The sequence below is a fragment of the Diabrotica virgifera genome, chromosome 8, assembly GCF_917563875.1.
Source record: "Diabrotica virgifera virgifera chromosome 8, PGI_DIABVI_V3a".
In the NCBI taxonomy this organism is placed as follows: Eukaryota; Metazoa; Arthropoda; class Insecta; order Coleoptera; family Chrysomelidae; genus Diabrotica; species Diabrotica virgifera.
Genome location: NC_065450.1, coordinates 215,287,264 through 215,308,329, shown reverse-complemented (window position 1 = coordinate 215,308,329; position 21,066 = coordinate 215,287,264).

Below are 21,066 nucleotides of genomic sequence, written 5' to 3'. Positions count from 1 at the left end.
GTTTCAAGAAATTCTTGCATTAGAATGGTAGTTTTATGTAGATAGACGTATTAAGCAATTCAAAAAGTCTCCAAATACCGAAACGCGTCTCTAAATTAGAGATTCATCGCCAATTAAGAAACCTCCCGCTGCGTATATGGTTCTTTTATTGCACAATTTTATTTTTTTCTAATTTAACTTTATTGGAGATAAAGTAAGAAGTGATAGGTTCTTAATTATTTACTATTTATTTACGAAGTTTGTGGAAATAAAAAAACACGTTTTACGGCAATTTGATAACGGTGATTCTATTGACAGCATCTGATGGATATTTACGAGTTTGTACATGGCGGGTTTTCATTGTCGTTCATATTGCTTGATGCAGCGGGCATAGTACCTACTCGAGAAAAAAGTGGCCACTTATTAGGATTTGAACGAAAAATATTCAAAACGAAGGTGAAGCAAATATATATCAAATAGCCAAACAGAGAGCAAAGAAAGCAAGAGATTTTAATCAGATTAGATGTATCCGAGATGAAAATAATAAAATACTAATTCACGAAAAGGATGTCAAAAAGAGATGGAGAAAGTATTTTGACAGTTTATTAAATGAAGAATTTGACAGACAGCCGGTAGAGTCAACGGAGACAGTAACAGCAATGGTTACCAGAATAACAAACGAGGAAGTGGCTCAAGCGCTTCAAAAAATAAAGAAAGGAAAAGCGGTCAGACCAGATGATATTCCTGGGGAAGTATGGAGAGCATTGAGAGAGACAGGAATAAGTTGGCTAGTAGGTCTATTTAATAGGATTATGTAAGTTGGACAAATGCCAGACGAATGGAGAAGCAGTATATTAGTACCTGTCTACAAAAACAAGAGAGACATACAACAATGTACAAACTACAGGGCTATAAAACTACTTAGCCACACCATGAAAATATGGGAGAGAGTAATTGATAGACGAATACGTGAAGAAACCAAAATATCCGATAATCAATTTGGCTTTATGCAGGGCAGATCAACAACAGATGCAATTTTCATTGTAAGGCAACTGATGGAAAAATACAGGAATAAAGAGACCAACGCTCATATGGTATTCATTGATCTTGAGAAAGCATATGATAGAGTTCCGCGAGAGATTCTGTGGTGGGCACTCAATAAGAAAGGAGTCCCTGGCGAATATGTAAAGATTGTGAGAGATATGTATGAGGGAGTAACGACTAGTGTTAGGACAGGTGTGGGAGAGACTGATAAATTTCAGGTGAAAGTAGGATTGCACCAAGGGTCGGTGCTTAGTCCTTATTTATTCTCATTAGTTTTGGACCAGATAACAGCGAAACTACAGGGTAGCATTCCATGGTGCCTATTGTATGCTGATGATGTAGTGTTAAAAGGCAATAGTGAAAGAGACTTAGAACAAAAACTGGAACAGTGGAGACAAGCTCTGGAGGAAAAAGGTTTAAAACTTAGTAGGACAAAAACAGAGTATTTGGAATGTTCATTTAAAGATGGAGTTAATACAAATAAAATGGTATCTTTGGATGGTGAACTGATTGTAAAAAGCAATAGTTTTAAGTACCTGGGATCGGTATTACAGAGTAATGGAGAAATAGATGGAGATGCATGCAGTAGAATTAGGGCTTGATGGATGAAGTGGAAAAAAGCGAGTGGTGTGTTGTGTGACAGAAAAATTCCAATGAAGCTGAAGGGACAATTCTATAAAACAGCTATAAGACCGGCTATGATGTACGGAACTGAATGTTGGGCAGTGAAAAAGAAAGAGGAACAACGAATGCATGTGGCGGAAATGAGAATGCTTAGATGGATGAGTGGAGTGACAAAGAAGGATAAAATTAGAAATGAGTATATTAGGGGAAGTCTAGGTGTGGCACCAATTGATGCCAAAATGAGAGAGCATAGGTTAAGGTGGTTTGGTCATGTTCAACGTCGAGACGTTAATCACCCAATACGAAGAATAGCTGAAGTGCAGATTCCTGGAAGGAGTAGGACAGGAAGACCAAAGAAGACGTGGGGGGAGACGATTAGGCAGGACATGTTGGTAAAGGAGATTAATATTGATATGACCCAAGATAGAATTGTGTGGAGAAATGCAATTAGGGAAGCCGACCCCGCATAGGGATAAGGCAAAGAGAATGATGATGACCCAACATCATTTTTATTACGATAACTCTGTTATTATTAATTTTACAGAAAAAGGGTATTCTTTATAAAAAGGTTTGAATGTTCTAACAACTAAGATGCAATTATAAGATATCAAATTTTATCAATTTTATACAACGTATGTAAAAAGATATGAATTTCGCTAAGAGTAAAAACCTTTATTTTTCAAGTACAAGGACGTTATTGCATATTAAAACATAGTTTTAAATTACAAACAACTTTTTATAATATCAATTTTCAATATTCTTAAAAATAAAAGTACTTTACTCTTGAGCGAAATTCATATTTTTTGACATCATATAAACTCGTATATGTATTGATTGTTTCCCACCTTTACACGTATCAGAAGAGTATGTCAACTAAAACTGTCACTGTGGCAGTGGTAGTTGCCAAACTCGTTCGATACGTCTAAAGGTGGGAAACAATCAATATAATGTAAATTTATAGGTTAATATCGCTACATTTCCCACCTCCACTAGTTTCATTTCTTTTTACCTCACAACTTAATACGTTTTCCATCTTTTGTGCTATTTTGATGGTTATTAGCGCGCTCATCACTGTATATACCAATAAAACAATAGAAACCTACCAAGACTATTTATCTACCAAAAGCATTGTTTTAAATATATAAAAGATCTTAACAATATTTACGATTTGTCGTATATTTTTCCAAAATACCCCGGAAAAAACTTGTCCCGTTTGTAAGACGACGGTTCTTGTGTTTTACACACTTCATAGAGCAATAAAATATAAAAACTTACCAGGAACTGACATTATTTAACTACCGAAAGGACATTTTTCGAAATAGAAAATTTTTTAACATTCGTCGTACATCTTTCCAAAAATACTCCGTAAAAAATTGCCTGTACCTTCTGTAAGTCACAGCTGGACGCGCATGGTAGCTCTTCTCTGCCATGTCAAAAATTATGATTCTCTCGCCTGTTTAGTAATTTGTGTCATTTCTTAGGTTTATGTTATTTCTCTGTGTGTTAATTTTATTACTACACCCGATGTGTGACTATAGGCTCATCGTAATTTGTATATATCCTAACTTTATTCACGTACAAGGTACGCCGTTATAAAAAATTAGATAATTATTTGTTATTTACGACAAACTAATATGACGTTTGATCGAGAGAAATTTTTATTTAATGCCTTCAAAGTAGTCAAGATTTAAGGATGCGACAGTTCATAAAGTGTTAAAGTTATTTACGTGTTGTGTGGAAACAGGCTAGAAGGGTGACCTAACGTCCCGTAAAAACGGGATTGTCCCGTTTTTTAAGCTGCAAAATCATTTATTGTACGCCTCACATTTTAAATCAAAATACAGTCGGAAAAATGAAAGAATACCCATGAACGATCATATCAATCACATACAATCACATATTTTGTATTTGCTGTTTTTGAAGTTATACTTCTTTACGGGCGTAATGACGGTGAAATTTTATATGGGAAAACCTAGCGACCGGGCACATGCGCATTATAACTTTGTTCTGATTGGATGTTCAAATGACATGACAAAAATTATCCGATATGGCAGCTGTGACACAGCTGTGGGACTGTGCATGGTTTGGTTATAATGTATGCTTGTTGCGTTTTAAAATTTGTAGGAAGAGAAACAACAAACAAAAAGTTAGTTAATGGTTATACTGCCTTTTTAAATAGTTTTCATATTATATTTTTGGACTTATTTACATAGAAGAGATGATTGTTGCATGCCAATGTGAAAGCTCATCAAACTGTGCCTAGTATGAGTGCCGCAGATCTCGCTTATTCAAAGCTAAATAATCTTTCACTGGTAAGTGTTTTATAAATAGTTGATCAAATTTTGTTATGATATTTGAACATAGCCACTTCGCACGACGCAATTGATTGCGAAATTTATTAGTCGTTATACGGGCTCCGATACCTACCTTGAACCTACCAAAATACATAAGTAGTATGTAATACTTTTATTTTACACCTTAATATTCACCTAATATATTGTCTTCTTACCCTATGTTTTGTTGTATTTTTTCAATTCTAAATCATTTCAATTCAAAATCAAAATAATTTGATTTACATAAGTTAAAAATGTCAAAAGGTTAATCTGTTTAGTTAGACAATCTTCGCACATAATGACAAGCTGTGTCTGTAGCGCAGTTTTAATGCGGGTGAATCCCAATACAACGCAAATACCAGCCGCGTGGTAAGTTGGTTCGAATCCCAATAGAAACTTTTATTTTTTTATTTTTTTTTATACATTTTATGATTGTAAGTATATTTATTATATAATTTTATTTTCAGAAAATACGTATTTAGTTAAAAATTTTTCCGACAATTAATGTTCAGAAATCATTTGTGGCATTTTTAATGTGTTTGTGTGTGTTTTATTTTTTTATTATTTTAATTTTTGGCACTGTTTTAATAAAAATGTTTGAGAAGTATTAAGTATAAATTAATTTAATATTTAAATAAAATATAAATAAAAAGTATATTAATTTCGTTTATAATCATATAATCATATAATCATATAATAGAAGTATAACTTCTTACGTGCGTACAAAGTACACACACATTCTTTTTTTTCTACAAATAACAAACGAGAGAGATAGATTATTAATTATCTTAATAATATGTGATTGATAATATCGTTCATGGGTATTCTTTCATTTTTCCGACTGTACATATTCATAAATAAATTGAGAAAAAGGTCTATGTCTCAAATTAGCTAAAAATGTTTCAATGATTACGTCTCGATGGAGACCTCTGAAGAGTATACTCTCTTTGGATGTGTCCCGTTTTTTTTCAAGTTTATTATTTGGTCACCCTAGGCTAGAGACATTTACTTTATTTGCTTACCTTCATTATCAGTATCGAAAACAATCTAGCAGAGTTTTAGTTTATTACATGTTTCTTTCTCTCACTTTTTGTCCATTCCTTCGCTCCAACTTTTTCTCGGTCTACCTCATTTTATCCTTCCTTCTGGTTGCCATTTAAGTACTTCCTTTGGTTTTCGTTGTTTATCCATTCTTTGTCCATGTCCAAACCATATAAGTTGTTTGGGTGATAAGTCATCTGTGATCGTTCGTTTGATTTCCATTTTTTTTCTAATGCGTTTTTTGTTAATGTTCCTTTTTCTTCTGGATATTCCTACAACTCTTCTCCAAAAATACATTTCCATTGCTCTCGGCGGTGCCAATGTTTTTCATTTCAGTGGCTCACAGCTGTAAAGAGTGATACTTTTAACTATAGCTTCATTCTTCTTCTTCAGGTGCCATCTCCGCTACGGAGATCATCATAGCTATTTTAATTTTTGAGGCAGTAGCTCTAAATAGTTGTTTTGAGCTGCATCCAAACCATTTTCGCAGGTTCTTCAGCCATGAAATTCGTCTTCTTCCGATGCCTCTTCTGCCATCTGTCTTTCCTTGCATTATGAGTCGCAGGATGCCATACTCCTCGCCCCGCATCACATGTCTGAGATACTGTAGATTTCTTTCTATAATTGTAAGTTCAACTTCCTTCTCTTTACCTATTCTTCTTAGTACTTCGTTGATCGTAACTCTATCTACCCAAGAAACTGTGTAGTCATTCTGCAGTGTAGTCATTATTTTCTCTTATAAGTGTTCCTAGCTAAGTGTACTTTTTTACTCTTTCGATCTGCTGGCCCTCTACTTACTCTATTATCAAGATTTTGTTAGTATTATGGTTGTTTTTACTAATTATCATAAACTTCGTCTTTTTGATATTGAGAGAGAGTCCGTACTCCCTACTACACCTTACTATTTTACTCATGAGTCTTTGCAGGTCTTGTAAACTATCGGCTATTATTACTGTATCATCTGCATATCTGATGTTGTTAACTAAGACACCATTTACTCTTATGTCGACTGTTTCATCTTCCAGAGTTTATCGCATTACCTCTTCAGAATAAGCGTTAAATAACAGAAGTGATAGTTTGCAGCCTTGCCGGACTCCTCTCTTTATTTCCATTTCTTCAGATGTTTCTTTTTCAATTCTTACTATCGCTCGCTGATTGTAATAGAGGTGTGTTATTAGTCTTAAATCTATTTCATCTAGGTTTTTAGTTTTCAAAATGTCCATGAGTCGATCATGTTTTACTTTATCAAACGCTTTTTTGTAGTCTATATAACAGACGTAAAGAGGACGGTTAACATCCAAACATCTCTGTGTCAGCACGTTGAAGGAGAATAATGCCTCTCTGGTACCCATACCATTGCGGAATCCATATTGAGTGTCACTAATATCCAGCTCCAGTTTAGAGTGTATTCTGGCGTGGATAATTTTCAGCAGAATTTTCAAGGTATGTGACATTAAGCTTATGGTTCGGTAGTCACTGCATTATTTGGCAATCATTTTCTTTGGCAAACACACAAATGCTGATGTCAACAATTTTCTAGGGATGATTCCCGTAGTATAGATAGCGTTGAACAGTTCTACTACTATGTCCAGGTTTTTCTCGTTGACCAACTTTATCAGATCGCTAGGTAATTCATCTGGACCAGCAGATTTATTGGTTTTCATAGAGTCTATTGCCTGACTAACCTCTGATTAAATTATTTCTGGGCCCAAATCTCCGGTTTGGCTATCTATGGATGTACTAGTTTCTCTCTGGTCATGAAATAGTTTCTCGATGTACTCTTTCCATCGTCGTAGTTTTAGTTCTGTCTCCATTATAATATTTCCATTGTTGTCGAGCAATATATTTGAGGTTCTTCTATTTCCTATTCCGGCTAGTTCTTTGACTTTTTTATGTAGGTTGAAGTTGTCATATCTGTTTTGCTTCATATAGCTTCATATCCCCTGTTTATTTTTTTTACTGATGGATTAGTCCCATAAAATACTGTTTAAAATACTGCCGTGCTTTTCTACCTGCCGTATTTCTTTCTTTTATGGCTCTGTCTAATGTTCCATGCGATACCTAGATATTTGTAGTGGTAGCAGTGTTTTTCGTGCTTCTGTCATCTAATATGAGATCTTTTTGTTTTCCTCATATACCCTAAATGATATATGTACTTTAAATCGTCAAAATCTAGAGATAATATTACTTGATCGTCTGCAAAGTTGAGCGTATATATCATAGTGTTGGTGAGTGGTATCCCCATCCTCATTGTTCGACATTTTGTTTCCATCCTTTCGAGCGCTTTCGAGATATATTTTAACATCCGATAAGTGGGGAACATCCAACATCCTTGCTTCAATCCCTTTGATGTTACAAACCCTGTTATTAATAATTGTGTCCCAGTTTTTATTTGTGTTATGGGTTGATTGTATAGTAGTCCCATAGTTAGGCAGAGCCCATTTTACTTCAAATCAGTGCCGAGGCACTACACAATTTTCGGGCCCCTAAATATAATTTAATAATAATTATAATAACTTTTCCAAATGTATTAATTATTTAATAGAAATATAGTTGCACCAGAAATTGAAATTTTTGTTACCAATAAATAAAGTTATTAAAGTTAATTGATCGATATGTGAAATATTGGTTGTAGAGTGTAGAGTCTATAATAAGAGAAAAGTATTTTGCCACTTTTACTTCTTCTATTATAAAATTTTGAACTTGTTTTCCCAGTACAACAATAAATTCGTTACATATAGATGATGAGAGGTAGTTGACGTTTCCACTGCCAACGTAATTATATTTTTGTAAGTGACTAGAAAAATGGGTCAAATTCGCTTAAGGGGGTAGGCGTAAAATCTTGCTCCAATACTATTTAAATGCATTCATTTTTTTCCGAATCCTGAGAAAACTAATAAATATTTTTGAAAAATTTAAAAGCGCAATGAAAGATTACATTATTACCGAGGGCCGAAAGTCCCTTAGAATAAACAAAAAGTTTCTTTTGAATAAAATATTTGAAATTAAAAATCCGACTAAATTTTTTCATTTTTTTTTTCATCCCTGTAACCTATTAAAATAAACATTATAGAAGTTTTCAGGGATTTTCTGCCCTCAGTAATAATGTAATCTTTCATTCTGCGTTTAAATTTTTCAAAAATAATTATTAGTTTTCTCAGGATTCGAAAAAAATGAATACATTTAAATATCATTAGACCATGATTTTGCGCCAACCCCCAATGGAGTCATCATTTTCTTTGATTGCAACTTACAACCCGTCTCTCATCACAAAATTTATTTTCATTATCACTATCACACAGTCACCACAGATTGATCGGCAACAGGATGGGAGGATGAACTTCCTTTTGTCGCACTATTGTGGGGTGTAAAAAATTATAATATTGCGACTTTTTGTGCTTTTTGTAATTTTTGCTTTTTTCGTTTTTCACTGCCACTTAAATGTTTTTAACTCATGATAATAACGGAACGATTAGTTAAAAAATATATTAGGTCTGGATCCCGCGTATGAAAAAAAGTTGATTAATAGCAAGCTGAAAATTTGTTAATAGCTTAAGGGTGTCTAGTCGGATAAACTTTGATATATGGGAACACTGTAACAGGGCAGTTTTAATTGTGGAACAGGTTAAAATTTGGAACGGTCAGATAGAGAGATTGAAGAGGGAATGGAATAAGGCAGCAAGAATGATTTTAAAACAGAATTGAGTAGAGTAAGCGCGATATAGAGCGGTTGAGGGAGTGGAGAGGGCATGATGAAGTTGATGAAAATTGAATATCTAAAATTTTAGAAAATTAATAAATCAGTAGACAGTAGACCCTAGCGTTTTATTTGCAATAAAAACAGATACTTTATATTTTATTTCAATATATTGAGAGATCGTAAATATTTTTTATCATTTAACTAATCTCTTTTGATAAAAATGCAAATTTGTCTTTTTTAAAGAAATACCCGTGTATGTAATTTATATAAAACCGTAAATAAAAAAAATGTTTTTGCACATTATAACCCTATAGTATATTTATGTTTCATAACAGGTGTTTGTTATGTATCTACACGTCAGTTACTCGGGCATCACGATGGAGTGGCATTAAATTCTCAGCGATAACGAACTGAGGCGTATTTGTCAATCACAAACAAAAAACTTCGCCCTAGTACGAGTACCTTTACCTGATAATGATAACGATACAAAAGTAATACAAATATTAACCTCGTCGTTATATTTATAAATATTTAATTGCGTAACATTTTCTGGAACTAGTTTGATAACGCGCCAGACACACTGACATCGCTGTGATAAATCTTTTTTGCGCCATAAATCGTTATAAAACTTTTTATAAACAAACGTTAGAAATATGTAACTTCATTCAAAAAAGATGCCAGAAAAGCAAAGAGTACTTCTTCTTCTTCTTTTTGTATAGACATAAGACATGACTCTGTTTTTTCAATTTGTCTCCAGTAAGTTGTCATTCCCTCGTTTTCGTGTTCTTCCCACTGATAGGGGTCGCCAACTTCTTGAAAATTTCAAGATCTTGTCAAGACAAGAAGTAATTTTAGATTTCAAAACAAGACAAGAAATTGTATGTCAATACCAAGATTTCTTGTCAAGAAAACAAGAAATCTTGAAATATCTTGACTAATACCTAATGAAAACTCATCATCATTCTCTTTGCCTTATCCCTATGCGGGGTCGGCTTCCCTAATTGCCTTTCTCCACACAATTCTATCTTGGGTCATATCAATGTTAATTCCCTTTACCAACATGTCCTGCCTTATCGTCTCCCCCCAGGTCTTCTTTGGTCTTCCTCTCCTACTCCTTCCAGGAATCTGCACTTCAGCTACTCTTCGTATTGGATGATTAACGTCTCGACGTTGAACATGACCAAACCATCTTAACCTATGCTCTCTCATTTTGGCATCAATTGGTGCCACACCTAGACTTCCCCTAATATACTCATTTCTAATTTTATCCTTCTTTGTCACTCCACTCATCCATCTAAGCATTCTCATTTCCGCCACATGCATTCGTTGTTCCTCTTTCTTTTTCACTGCCCAACATTCAGTTCCGTACATCATAGCCGGTCTTATGGCTGTTTTATAGAATTTTCCCTTCAGCTTCATTGAAATTTTTCTGTCACACAACACACCACTCGCTTCTTTCCACTTCATCCATCCAGCCCTAATTCTACTGCATGCATCTCCATCTATTTCTCCATCACTCTGTAATACCGATCCTAGGTACTTAAAACTATTGCTTTTCACAATCATTTCACCATCCAAAGATACCATTTTATTTGTAGTAGCTCCATCTTTAAATGAACATTCCAAATACTCTGTTTTTGTCCTACTAAGTTTTAAACCTTTTCCCTCCAGAGCTTGTCTCCACTGTTCCAGTTTTTGTTCCAAGTCTCTTTCACTATTTCCTACTAACACGACATCATCAGCATACATTAAGCACCATGGAATGTTACCCTGTAGTTTCGCTGTTATCTGGTCCAAAACTAATGAGAATAAATACGGACTAAGCACAGAGCCTTGGTGCAATCCTACTTTCACATGAAATTTATCAGTCTCTCCCACACCTGTCCTAACACTAGTCGTTACTCCCTCATACATATCCTTCACAATCTTTACATATTCACCAGGGATTCCTTTCTTATTGAGTGCCCACCACAGAATCTCTCGAGGAACTCTATCATATGCTTTCTCAAGATCAATGAATACCATATGAGCGTTTGTTTCTTTACTCCTATATTTTTCCATCAACTGCCTTATAATGAAAATTGCATCTGTTGTTGATCTACCCTGCATAAAGCCAAATTGATTCTCGGATATTTCGGTCTCTTCACGTATCCGTCTATCAATTACTCTTTCCCATATTTTCATGGTGTGGCTAAGCAGTTTTATAGCCCTGTAGTTTGTACATTGTTGTATATCTCCCTTGTTTTTGTAAACAGGTACCAGTATACTGCTTCTCCATTCGTCTGGCATTTGTCCAACTTCCATAATTCTATTAAATAGACCTGCTAGCCACCTTGTTCCTGTCTCTCCCATTGCTGTCCATACTTCCCCAGGAATATCATCTGGTCCTACCGCTTTTCCTTTCTTTATTTTTTGAAGCGCTTGAGCCACTTCCTCGTTGGTTATTTTGGTGACCATAGCTGCTACTGTCTCCGTTGACTCTACAGGCTGTCTGTCAAATTCTTCATTTAATAAGCTGTCAAAGTACTTTCTCCATCTCTTTTTGACATCCCTTTCGTGAACTAGTATTTTATTATTTTCATCTCGGATACATCTAATCTGATTAAAATCTTTTGCTTTCTTTGCTCTCTGTTTGGCTATTTTATATATCTTCGTTTCGCCTTCCCTGGTATCAAGTTGATCGTATAGGTTTGAATACGCTTCTGCTTTGGCTTTTGCTACTGCTACTTTCGCTTCCTTTTTCGCCACCATATAGTTTTGAAGATCTGTGTCGGATCTGGTTTCTTGCCACTTTTTATATAATTTTCTCTTCCCTTTTATTTTTACTTGTACTTCGTTTGACCACCACCAAGTCTCTTTATCCTCAAACTTTTTTCCTGACGTTTTCCCAAGTATTTCAATAGCAGTCTCTCTAATACTACTGGCCATTTTTCTCCAAATTGTATTAGGGCTTCCTTTCCTAACCTAACCTAGGGCTACCTAACCTAATGAAAACTCTAAAACGTATTTATTTGTGAAAAAGATAACATTATTTTACCATAACATAACATAATATATGTATTTTAATTTATTGAAGACTTTTTTGCTAAAAGGATTTCCTCCTCCTCAGTAATTTCCTCATTGCTGTGTGTCCCTATAATAAAAGCAACTATCTCTTTCCATCGGCTTCTGTCCTGAGCTTCCCTCATGGATTCAGAGAATGTTTTTCCACTGGCTTTCTGTACTTGATCCGTCCATCGAGTAGGTGAGCGACCTCTACTTCTGCGCCCTTCAACGTTTCCCGAAATTGTAAGTCTCTCAAAATTATCATCACTTCTTCTTGCAATATGGCCGAAAAATTTTAAGACGGTGGAGAGGCAAATAGAAGAAAGTCGAGTCTGAATATTAAGCTCTTGGAGGATTGAGTGACTTGTTCTGTGTTCCGTCCATGAGATCCGAAGCATTCTTCTCCAGCACCACATTTCAAAGGCGTCAATCCTTTTTCTGTCGTCCGATTTCATTGTCCATGTTTCGGATCCGTAATTAAATATGGAAAAAATTAAGACACGTACTAATCTTATTTTGGTGTTCTTCGACAAAGAGCGATCTTTCCAGATTTTCCATAATCGACTCATAGCGTTTTTGGCCATGCCTATTCTCCTACGTATTTCTGTTTCACAAGATCCTGTATTACTGATGTAGGATCCTAGATAATTGAACTCGTTAACCACTTCAAACTGGTCTAAGGTTCCTGTTGTCTGAAGTGAATTTGAATAATCTACTAACATAATTTTTGTTTTTTGTTTATTGATCTTGAGACCACATCTATTGTTTTCGGCTTCCACTAGCTGCAGCAGGCTGGACATTTCTTCTTCGGATGCAGTTATTAATGTTGTATCATCTGCATATCTGAGATGTGAGATCTTTTTCCTGCGATAGAAATACCGCCATTCCATTTGTCGAGTGCTTTTCTCATTATATATTCCCGATAGTCCATAGAAACTAAAAAGACTTGGAGATAGAATACATCCTTGTCGGACTCCTCTACCTATTTTAAAAAGATCGGTTTTCTTACACTTATGGTTTTCAATTCTTATTCTGGCTTCACTGTTATCATATATGTATAGTGCAGTCACTGAAGGTTTTCACCTACGATTTCGTTGAACCTTCATCGATTTTCATGAAAATTGGTGAGTAATTAGAGGATACCTCAAAGAACAAAGGTGACATGATGTCAACTTGCGCTTTGACCCTGGGGGTGGATGCCACCCCTTTTTTTGGGGTAAAATTATTTTATTAAAAATAATACCATAAATCGATAGAGGATCAAATTCTAAGCAAAATTTGTGATAATCCTACTTCAATCTCATCCTCCAAATATCAAAATAATTTTTATGAAATCCTGGACAGGTAAGGTTAGAATATGTGCCAAACATACAAAATGTTTATTTTATGCATGCAACTACACATCAATTTTGCGTTCGTCAGGAAACAAATGCAGATCGGGGACTCCCCCAAGTGGCAGTGGAGGCCGTGTTAGCAAACAACGCAATAAAAAGATCGCCGGGGAATCACCAAACCGGGTAATCAAGAAATTTCAAGATCTTGAAATTTCTTGAGTCAAGACAGGATATAAGATGTCAAGAAATCGTCAAGACAAGATTTTTTTTAAATTTCTTGATTTTTTCTCAAGACAAGACAAGAAGTTGTTGTCAAGACAAGAATTCTTGTCTTGTCGACCCCTACCCACTGATCGTCTTCCTATTGGAGAACCGTCTCTCGCCGTCCATACTACTCTACTCTCTTCAATGGAGGTTGGCTACTACAATTGCAAACTCTTCTCTGTCTTCAGCTGTTCTTATTAGCTGTTCAAAATTTAGCCCTGTCCATTGTCGGATGTTTCTGAGCCACGATAGTCATTTCCTTCCTAGTCGCCTCTTTCCCTCGATCTTTCCCTTTTCTATAAGTTTATACTCAACTTATTGAGTATATATTGGTACTTATTATTTATCAGTATATAGCCTAGGTATGGGGCCGTCCATTAATCACGTGAGGCTCGAAAGGGGGGGAGGGGTCTAGAAAAAATCACGAAATGTCACAATACACGTGATATAAAGGGTCTTAAACCTGAAAATGTATCACCAAGGGGGAGGGGGGTTAAAAAATTCCAAAAAAAACATCACGTGATTAATGGACGACCCCTATGAAGTTTTTCTAACTTTTACTGTGTTGAAAAGTTATCTTTCCTTGCCCATTCTATGCAGCAGTTCTTCGTTTAAGGTAAGCGATGTCCATGAAATTTTGAGGATTCTCCGGTAGATCCACATTTCAAAGGCCTCCAACTAGTGTTGCCCAAATGCAAGACCAAGACGAGACTTAGAGAGTCTTGGTCTTGGTCTTGCGCCAATACACCTGGTATTGGTCTTGGTCTTGGTCTTGCACTCTCGGTCTTGGTCTTGGTCTTGGTCTTGCAGCAATAGTCTTGCAAAAGTCTCGCAGTTACAACGTACGTTTCACAGATTCTACAAGTGCCGGTGGGGGATGGCGTTTATTCGCAGTATTATAGTCGGTGTAAGAGAGAGGGAACGTATTCGAAATCATGAAATAACAAATGTTATATTATTTGCTATTTCATCATTTCGAATACGCCCTCTCTTTACACCGACTATAACACTACGCATAGACGCCATCCCCCACCGGCACCTTTAGAATCTGTACACTGTAACAGAGTAGGCACATTTTAATCTTGAATTAACATAGCCATAGTAATGACCAATAAAATTAATAAACGTCTAAACTGAAATTAGGTAAGGTGTGATCCCACGATCGGCTAGATCTAAGCGATCCGTGCTAATGCTCTAACTAAGCTATCCATGGCCCACGGGAGTCAGTTCTTAAGGTGATACAGTAGCGATCAACAGGTAGCAAAAACGCGTTCCAAGATTGCGGCTGTAATTTTGAATATTTTTTAGAGATATTTGGCACACGTATTCGTAATATAATAAAGAATGGCGGTACAGAGCCCAATTTGAAAAATATATTGATATGTGGAAATGACTCTGTAATTAAATACAATATTAAAAAAACGAGCCTGTACCGCCGTTAAAAAGAACAAAAAAATACACTTTCTTCAAATAAACTTTTTTATTCGATGCCTAGATTTTGTGTCATTTTGGAACTACTAAAATTTTTTATTTCATTAGTATGTAGTTCCAAAATGACAGAAAATCTAGGCATCGGATAAAAAAGTTTATTTGAAGAAAGTGTATTTTTTTGTTCTTCTTAATGGCGGTACAGGCTCGTTTTTTTTTAATATTGTATTTAATTACAGAGTAATTTCCACATATTAATATATTTTTCAAATTGGGCTCTGTACCGCCATTCTTTATTATATTACGAATATGTGTGCCAAATATCTCGAAAAAATATTAAAAATTACAGCCGCAATCTTGGAACGTGTTTTCGCTACCTGTTGATCGCTACTGTTTCCTCTTAATAAACGTTTGCATTTAATAAGCTTACATGTGCCAAAACTAAAGCATGGTTAAAATACAAAAAACCAAATTAATGACATAATGTTGACTGTATTTCAAAGACCATTATCTGTCTAGAAAGGAATTGATCGACCCTCACCTTATATGAGATGGAATAAAAGACATACAATTTGCCATTTATTTAAATAAAAAATAAAATACAATACAAATTAAATTACAGAACAGTACGCAATTGCTTTAGACATGTTTTGGTGTCATAAACGCCGAAGGATATGCATATCAAAGAAAGAAACTTATTGTTTATTGTTCATTATGTTAAAATATAATAGAAATAGACTGTTATTGATAGTTAGTCGAAAATAGCCGCGCATTTTCAGCAAATTTTGGTGTGTAACTGATATCGCACACTCAGCACAAACAATGTTAGTCTATAGGCCGATAAAATTTGTAATATGTATTATATTTTTTAATTTTTTGTCAGCTAAGCTGAGATAGCATAATATTTTTAAAATGTTGTGGCGGCTATTATCAAAATCTGGACAATTAATTTCAGAGTGAAGAAATACTCGTCTGCTGGGGCAGAATGCTCAAAATGTTTTGTTTTTACATTGTACTTATGACCTCTGAGTACGTATAAAATGTGCAAATGTTCTTTTAATCGATATTTTGATTCGCTATGTATGCTTATTGTATTGTTCGTAGTGCGCATAAGTCCAATTTTACAAATTTTTTTTAGGTACATATTATTATTTTTTTGCGTCTCAAAGAGTCTCTATGCATCTAACTAAACATATACCCGAAATATTATACTACCTAAATGACACTCGATTCTAACTGCAAGACGCAAGAGTCTCGCAGGGTTAGTCTTGTTCTTGCTCAAATCTTGCAGGGTAAGTCTTGGTCTTGGTCTTGCTAAAATTAGGCGGTCTTGGTCTTGGTCTTGCGAAAATGCAAGAACAAGACCAAGACTGCAAGACCAAGACCTATTTTGGGCAACACTACCTCCAACTTATTTACGGTTGATGTTTTAAGGGTCCATGTCTCAACTGAATAGAGAAGAGTCGACCATACGTAACATTTGGATAAACGTAGTCGAATTTCGAGTTTTATTCGAGAATCACAAGCAGTTTTTTGATTTTTTTGAAAGATTTTCTGGCCTCTTCTATTTTCGATCTTATTTCTAGATTAGGATTTAGGCTGCTATCGATCCAACATCCCAGGTACTTAAATCTATTGACCTGTTCTAAAATGTGCCCATGTATTGTGCAAGGTTGAGGTACGTTTTGGTTATTTCGCAATGGTTATTGGTTTTTTTAATGTTTATTTTCATACCAAATTGCTCACAGGTCGAGTTGTAGACCCGATGAGTCTATGAGTCGATGTCTCGTTGTAGACCCAAGTCGGAATCTGCAATCAACACTGTATCATCAGTCTAATTTCTACTTCTGCGCATGTGGAACCTTCGATCCTAACTCTGGCGTTTTGGTTCCAGTACAAGTTTTTTAGTAATTTGATTCTTTTCCATCTAAACCGACTTCTTGCAAGCGTTCTAATAGTAGGTCGTGTCTTACTCTATCAAATGCTTTTTCAAAGACTATAAAGTATATAAATATATCTTTCTGTTGGTCGTAGCATTTTTGGGCGAGAACTAGTAAACTGAAGACTGAAGAGGGCTTCTCTCGTTCCCATGCTGCTCTGAATCCAAACTGATCGTCTCCGATGATTGTTTCGCACTTCCTATAGATGCGATTATGTACGACTTTTGACTCTGTTTCTTGCCCACTTATTAATGTTCTCCACAATATCCGTCGTATTTGTACTTCTAGCTCTGCCCCATAGTGTCTTACCATCGATTTTTTGAAGGGTTTTCATCTCCGCTGTTTCGAGCCATATGTTTGTTATCTCAGTGTCAAGTTGTGTTTCTCCCGCGTATGTCATTATTGGTCAGATCACTATTTTGTAAATACCGCCTTTCATTTCTTTTCCGATATTTTTATTTCTCCATTTTGTTTAATTCAGGCAACCTGCGGCTCTGTTTGCTCTATTCACTTGATCTTCCACTTCTGTTTCGAGCTTTCCGTAAATAGATAGTGTGATACCTAGATATTTAAACTCCAACACTTGTTCTATGATCTGACCCACTTTGAGAGATTAGTATTGCATCTTCTGCATAACAGATTATTTTAAGTTGTTTTTTCCATTTGGCCTTTTTTAGTTCTTACTTTTTTTATTATTTCATCCATGATCAGGTTGAACAATAAAGGACTCAGAGAAGACCCCTGTCTTATCCCATTGCCAACTTCAATTGGGTCAGTTAGTTCATCTTCTACTTTTAATTTTATAGTGTTGTTTTGGCAGATATTTTGGATCATTTTAATTTCTCCTAGAGGTACCTCTCTTGAGTACAACAAATAGATAACGTCCTTTAATTTGACCCTGTCAAATGCCTTCTTGAGGTCCACGAAACATAAATATGCCGGTTTGTTGTATTCTAACGATTTCTCTTGAACTTGCCTCAATACAATCACCTCTTGCCTCATTATAGCGTTGGTGCATGATCTTCCCGACCAAAAACCTTGTTGTTCTTCTGCTAATGATATAATTTTATTAGGTTTGATTGTTATCACTTTTGTTGTTAATTTTTATGTTGTGTTTAATAAGTTAATTCCTCTGTAATTCTCTGGATGCTCTTGATAATTGGCTCAATTAAACAAAGTTTTGGAAAATTGGAACCCCTTGATTTGCTTATAAATTTCATTATTGAAATTTTGTGAAGAATCGATTACGTAATTTTCCTAATACATATATGTCATGTTGTATAGGTAACCTTTATAAATAACTACTGAAATGACTATTAAATAAGGAAACCGAAAATAGTTAGTGATAAAAATTGGTTTTGTGGTTATGAAATGAGATTTTTTGGTAACTGCTTCCAAGATTAAGATACATTTTGTATGAATTACGACATTTATATCTATAAATTTTTATTTTAACTATTGTTTATATAGTTTCGCATATTATATTACTAAAATTATATCCAAAATGCTTTAAGCAACAATAATCAGGAACCAGAAAGCGAGAAGAAATTAAAAATAAATTCAGAAAGGTAAAAAATTAAAAGAAAAATGGGACGGAAAAACATGAATTTTGTCAAGACTAGGAATGACTAGCTAATTTTATTCTTAGCTTCTTCTTAGCTTATAAGACTATTCTGCTAAGCCCATGAATCAAACTCGTATTCTAATTTTTCATGACTGATACGGCAAACTCTAATAACTTTTCATGGCTGTTTTTTTTTTATTTAATGGCATGGACTTTATGTCAATCAGCCAGTCACAACATGACTACTATATCTAGAAGAATAAATATTTAAAGACCGTAAGTCCATAAAATATCAATAAAAGAGAAAAATTAGTTCAATAGCTGTTGAGACGTAATTTAAGAACTGAAATAACAAGATGGTACTAAGCTAAGGTAAGCTATTTATATCCTCCTTTCAACATCATAGGTGTGTTAAAAAACGATCTACAAAAATTTAATAACAATAACAATAATATAAGAATAATAATAAACAAGACGGTGAGGTCGTCAAAGTTCCATAGCAAGTTTCTCCTTTGTTTTTATCTTCCGCGGCTCCCTACTCAATTCGAAAGCTTCCTTGCTATGGACTGTCCAAGTTGCTCACCACATTTTCTCTATATACTCGTACATACATACACATATACACACATATAATTTTAATACTTGACACTACAAAACTATTTTGGTACTTGATGGAAACATCACCAATGCATTATACGTACTGTCTTGTCCATTGGCTAAGATTAAGGATATTAAACGGAGCTGGTATCTTAAGTCTATGTAGCTGCTGAATAAATCGATCTGTTTCATTCTTATATTTTTGGCATTCAAAAAAATATGATCTAAATCACCTTTTTTATCACAATTTGGACATCGATCATTTTCGAGAACACGAATTTTATGCAGGTGTGTGAGATAACAGGCGTGACCAAAACGAAGACGTGTTATAGTTGTGATGTATTTTCTTGAATGATTATATGGCTGGAACCACGTTCTATTCGGTATTTTCTTTTGTATACTACAGTACCTAGAAGAGTTGGTATAAGTATGATGTGAGCAACATTCATTCCAAATGGTGAGGTATTTCATTTTATTTTAATAATTTTCATGGCTGATACGGCGTTATATCAATAAAAACACTTGTTAGCCAACCTGTTTCTGTTTTTCGCAATGTTATCGATGTGTCTGTTTTTTCTCAATTTTTTTAAGTATTTTAATTAAATATCTCTAATGACGCTATCCATATATCTTCAAATTGTCTTAGAACTCTTCTTCATGTGTCAGATGAAAATATGAGAAAAAAAGGTGCATTCAGGGCAGAGCCTTTCTTTTCTTTTAATACCAACCATGTGATTTTTTGTTGTCTTCGGTCCTCATTTATCGATATTTTGGTTTCGTTTCGCTTCATACTTCAAAGTCCATCCCAAATTCCCAAACAACTGTGCTATTTGCCCACAGATTCATTAACTACTGCCTTGCAGTTCTTACTTTCCATATCTTCCTTTCTAGGTGTAACTTTTGATATAGTAATCGTTTTTTCTTTGTATTCAAATAGAATGTAAATAAAATATATTTCTATTAAAATAATGAATGGGTTGCATGTGTGAGTCCACACTATTGTAGTAAAGAAAAGAGAGACGTTCTCACAAACAATTTATTTTACAACTGACGACCGGTTTCGCTGTCTACAATATTCACAGCATCTTCAGGTCACGGTAAAAGTAAAATTAAATGCTACAAATAACAAAAAACCAGAGTTAGTTAAGTGGTCTGATTGAAATCAAAGGGTAATGATCAAGCCAATATTAAAGTATATATATTTATGCATACATATAAATACTAAAATGTACGTAAATATGGTTTAACAACCCTCACACTCACATACATGCACGCATTCAAATGTAGTGGCAACTAAAGTATGTCAAGTATAAGTATAAAATGTACACTTACTTTCCGGTATAAGAGAAGAATATAGTAGTATTCAATATCATACTTTTTCTCTAAATTATGCTAAAGGGAGAGATGGTAGAGGGACAGATTTGATTGTAATGCACAAACAAAACAAAATAATTGGCAGGATCTTGAGGGGATTAGTAAGGGAACACGACATTAAACCGTGAAACCAAAAATTGTTAGTTATATATAAAGTGATGTTATTTTTAAATTTTTATTTTTTAATTAATAGTGTATATTTTTAATTTAATTGGGATTATTAGATGTTGTTCTGGATGTTCAAGAACTGATAGATGTAAGATTGGTTGTGCAATTTTCTTAAACCAGAATTGGTCAGTTGTGTATTAGTTGTGGTGTGATTGTGAAAATATTTTAATTTTGACTTGTTGGAGATATTGAAATTAAATTGAACAATAGTAAATAGGTAAAATTTGCTAAAATTTTTTTCCTTTTTTTTAATGTTAAAAGTGTCAAACAATAAAATCATTAATAAATAATTCAGAATTAAATTCAAATGTGAAGGTAACTAACTGTACATGAAATTAAATTTATAGTAATATAAAGTTATGATGAATTGTGCAGCAATGAATGAGATTTTTTATGAGATATTACTAAAAAGTTAGAAAAAGGCAAATATGAAAAAATAGATGAAAAAATGATTCATTTATGTTAATATCTGTTGAATGTAATAAATAGTTGAGTAGATTGAAAAATTAATCTCAAAAAATCTTTGAAAAAGTTACCTGGTTGAGCTGAATTATATGGTTTCTTTGTAAAGTTAAAAAAGTTTTTGAAATATTTTTTTTCTGTTTTTTTTTGTTTTTTTTGTTTCTTTTTT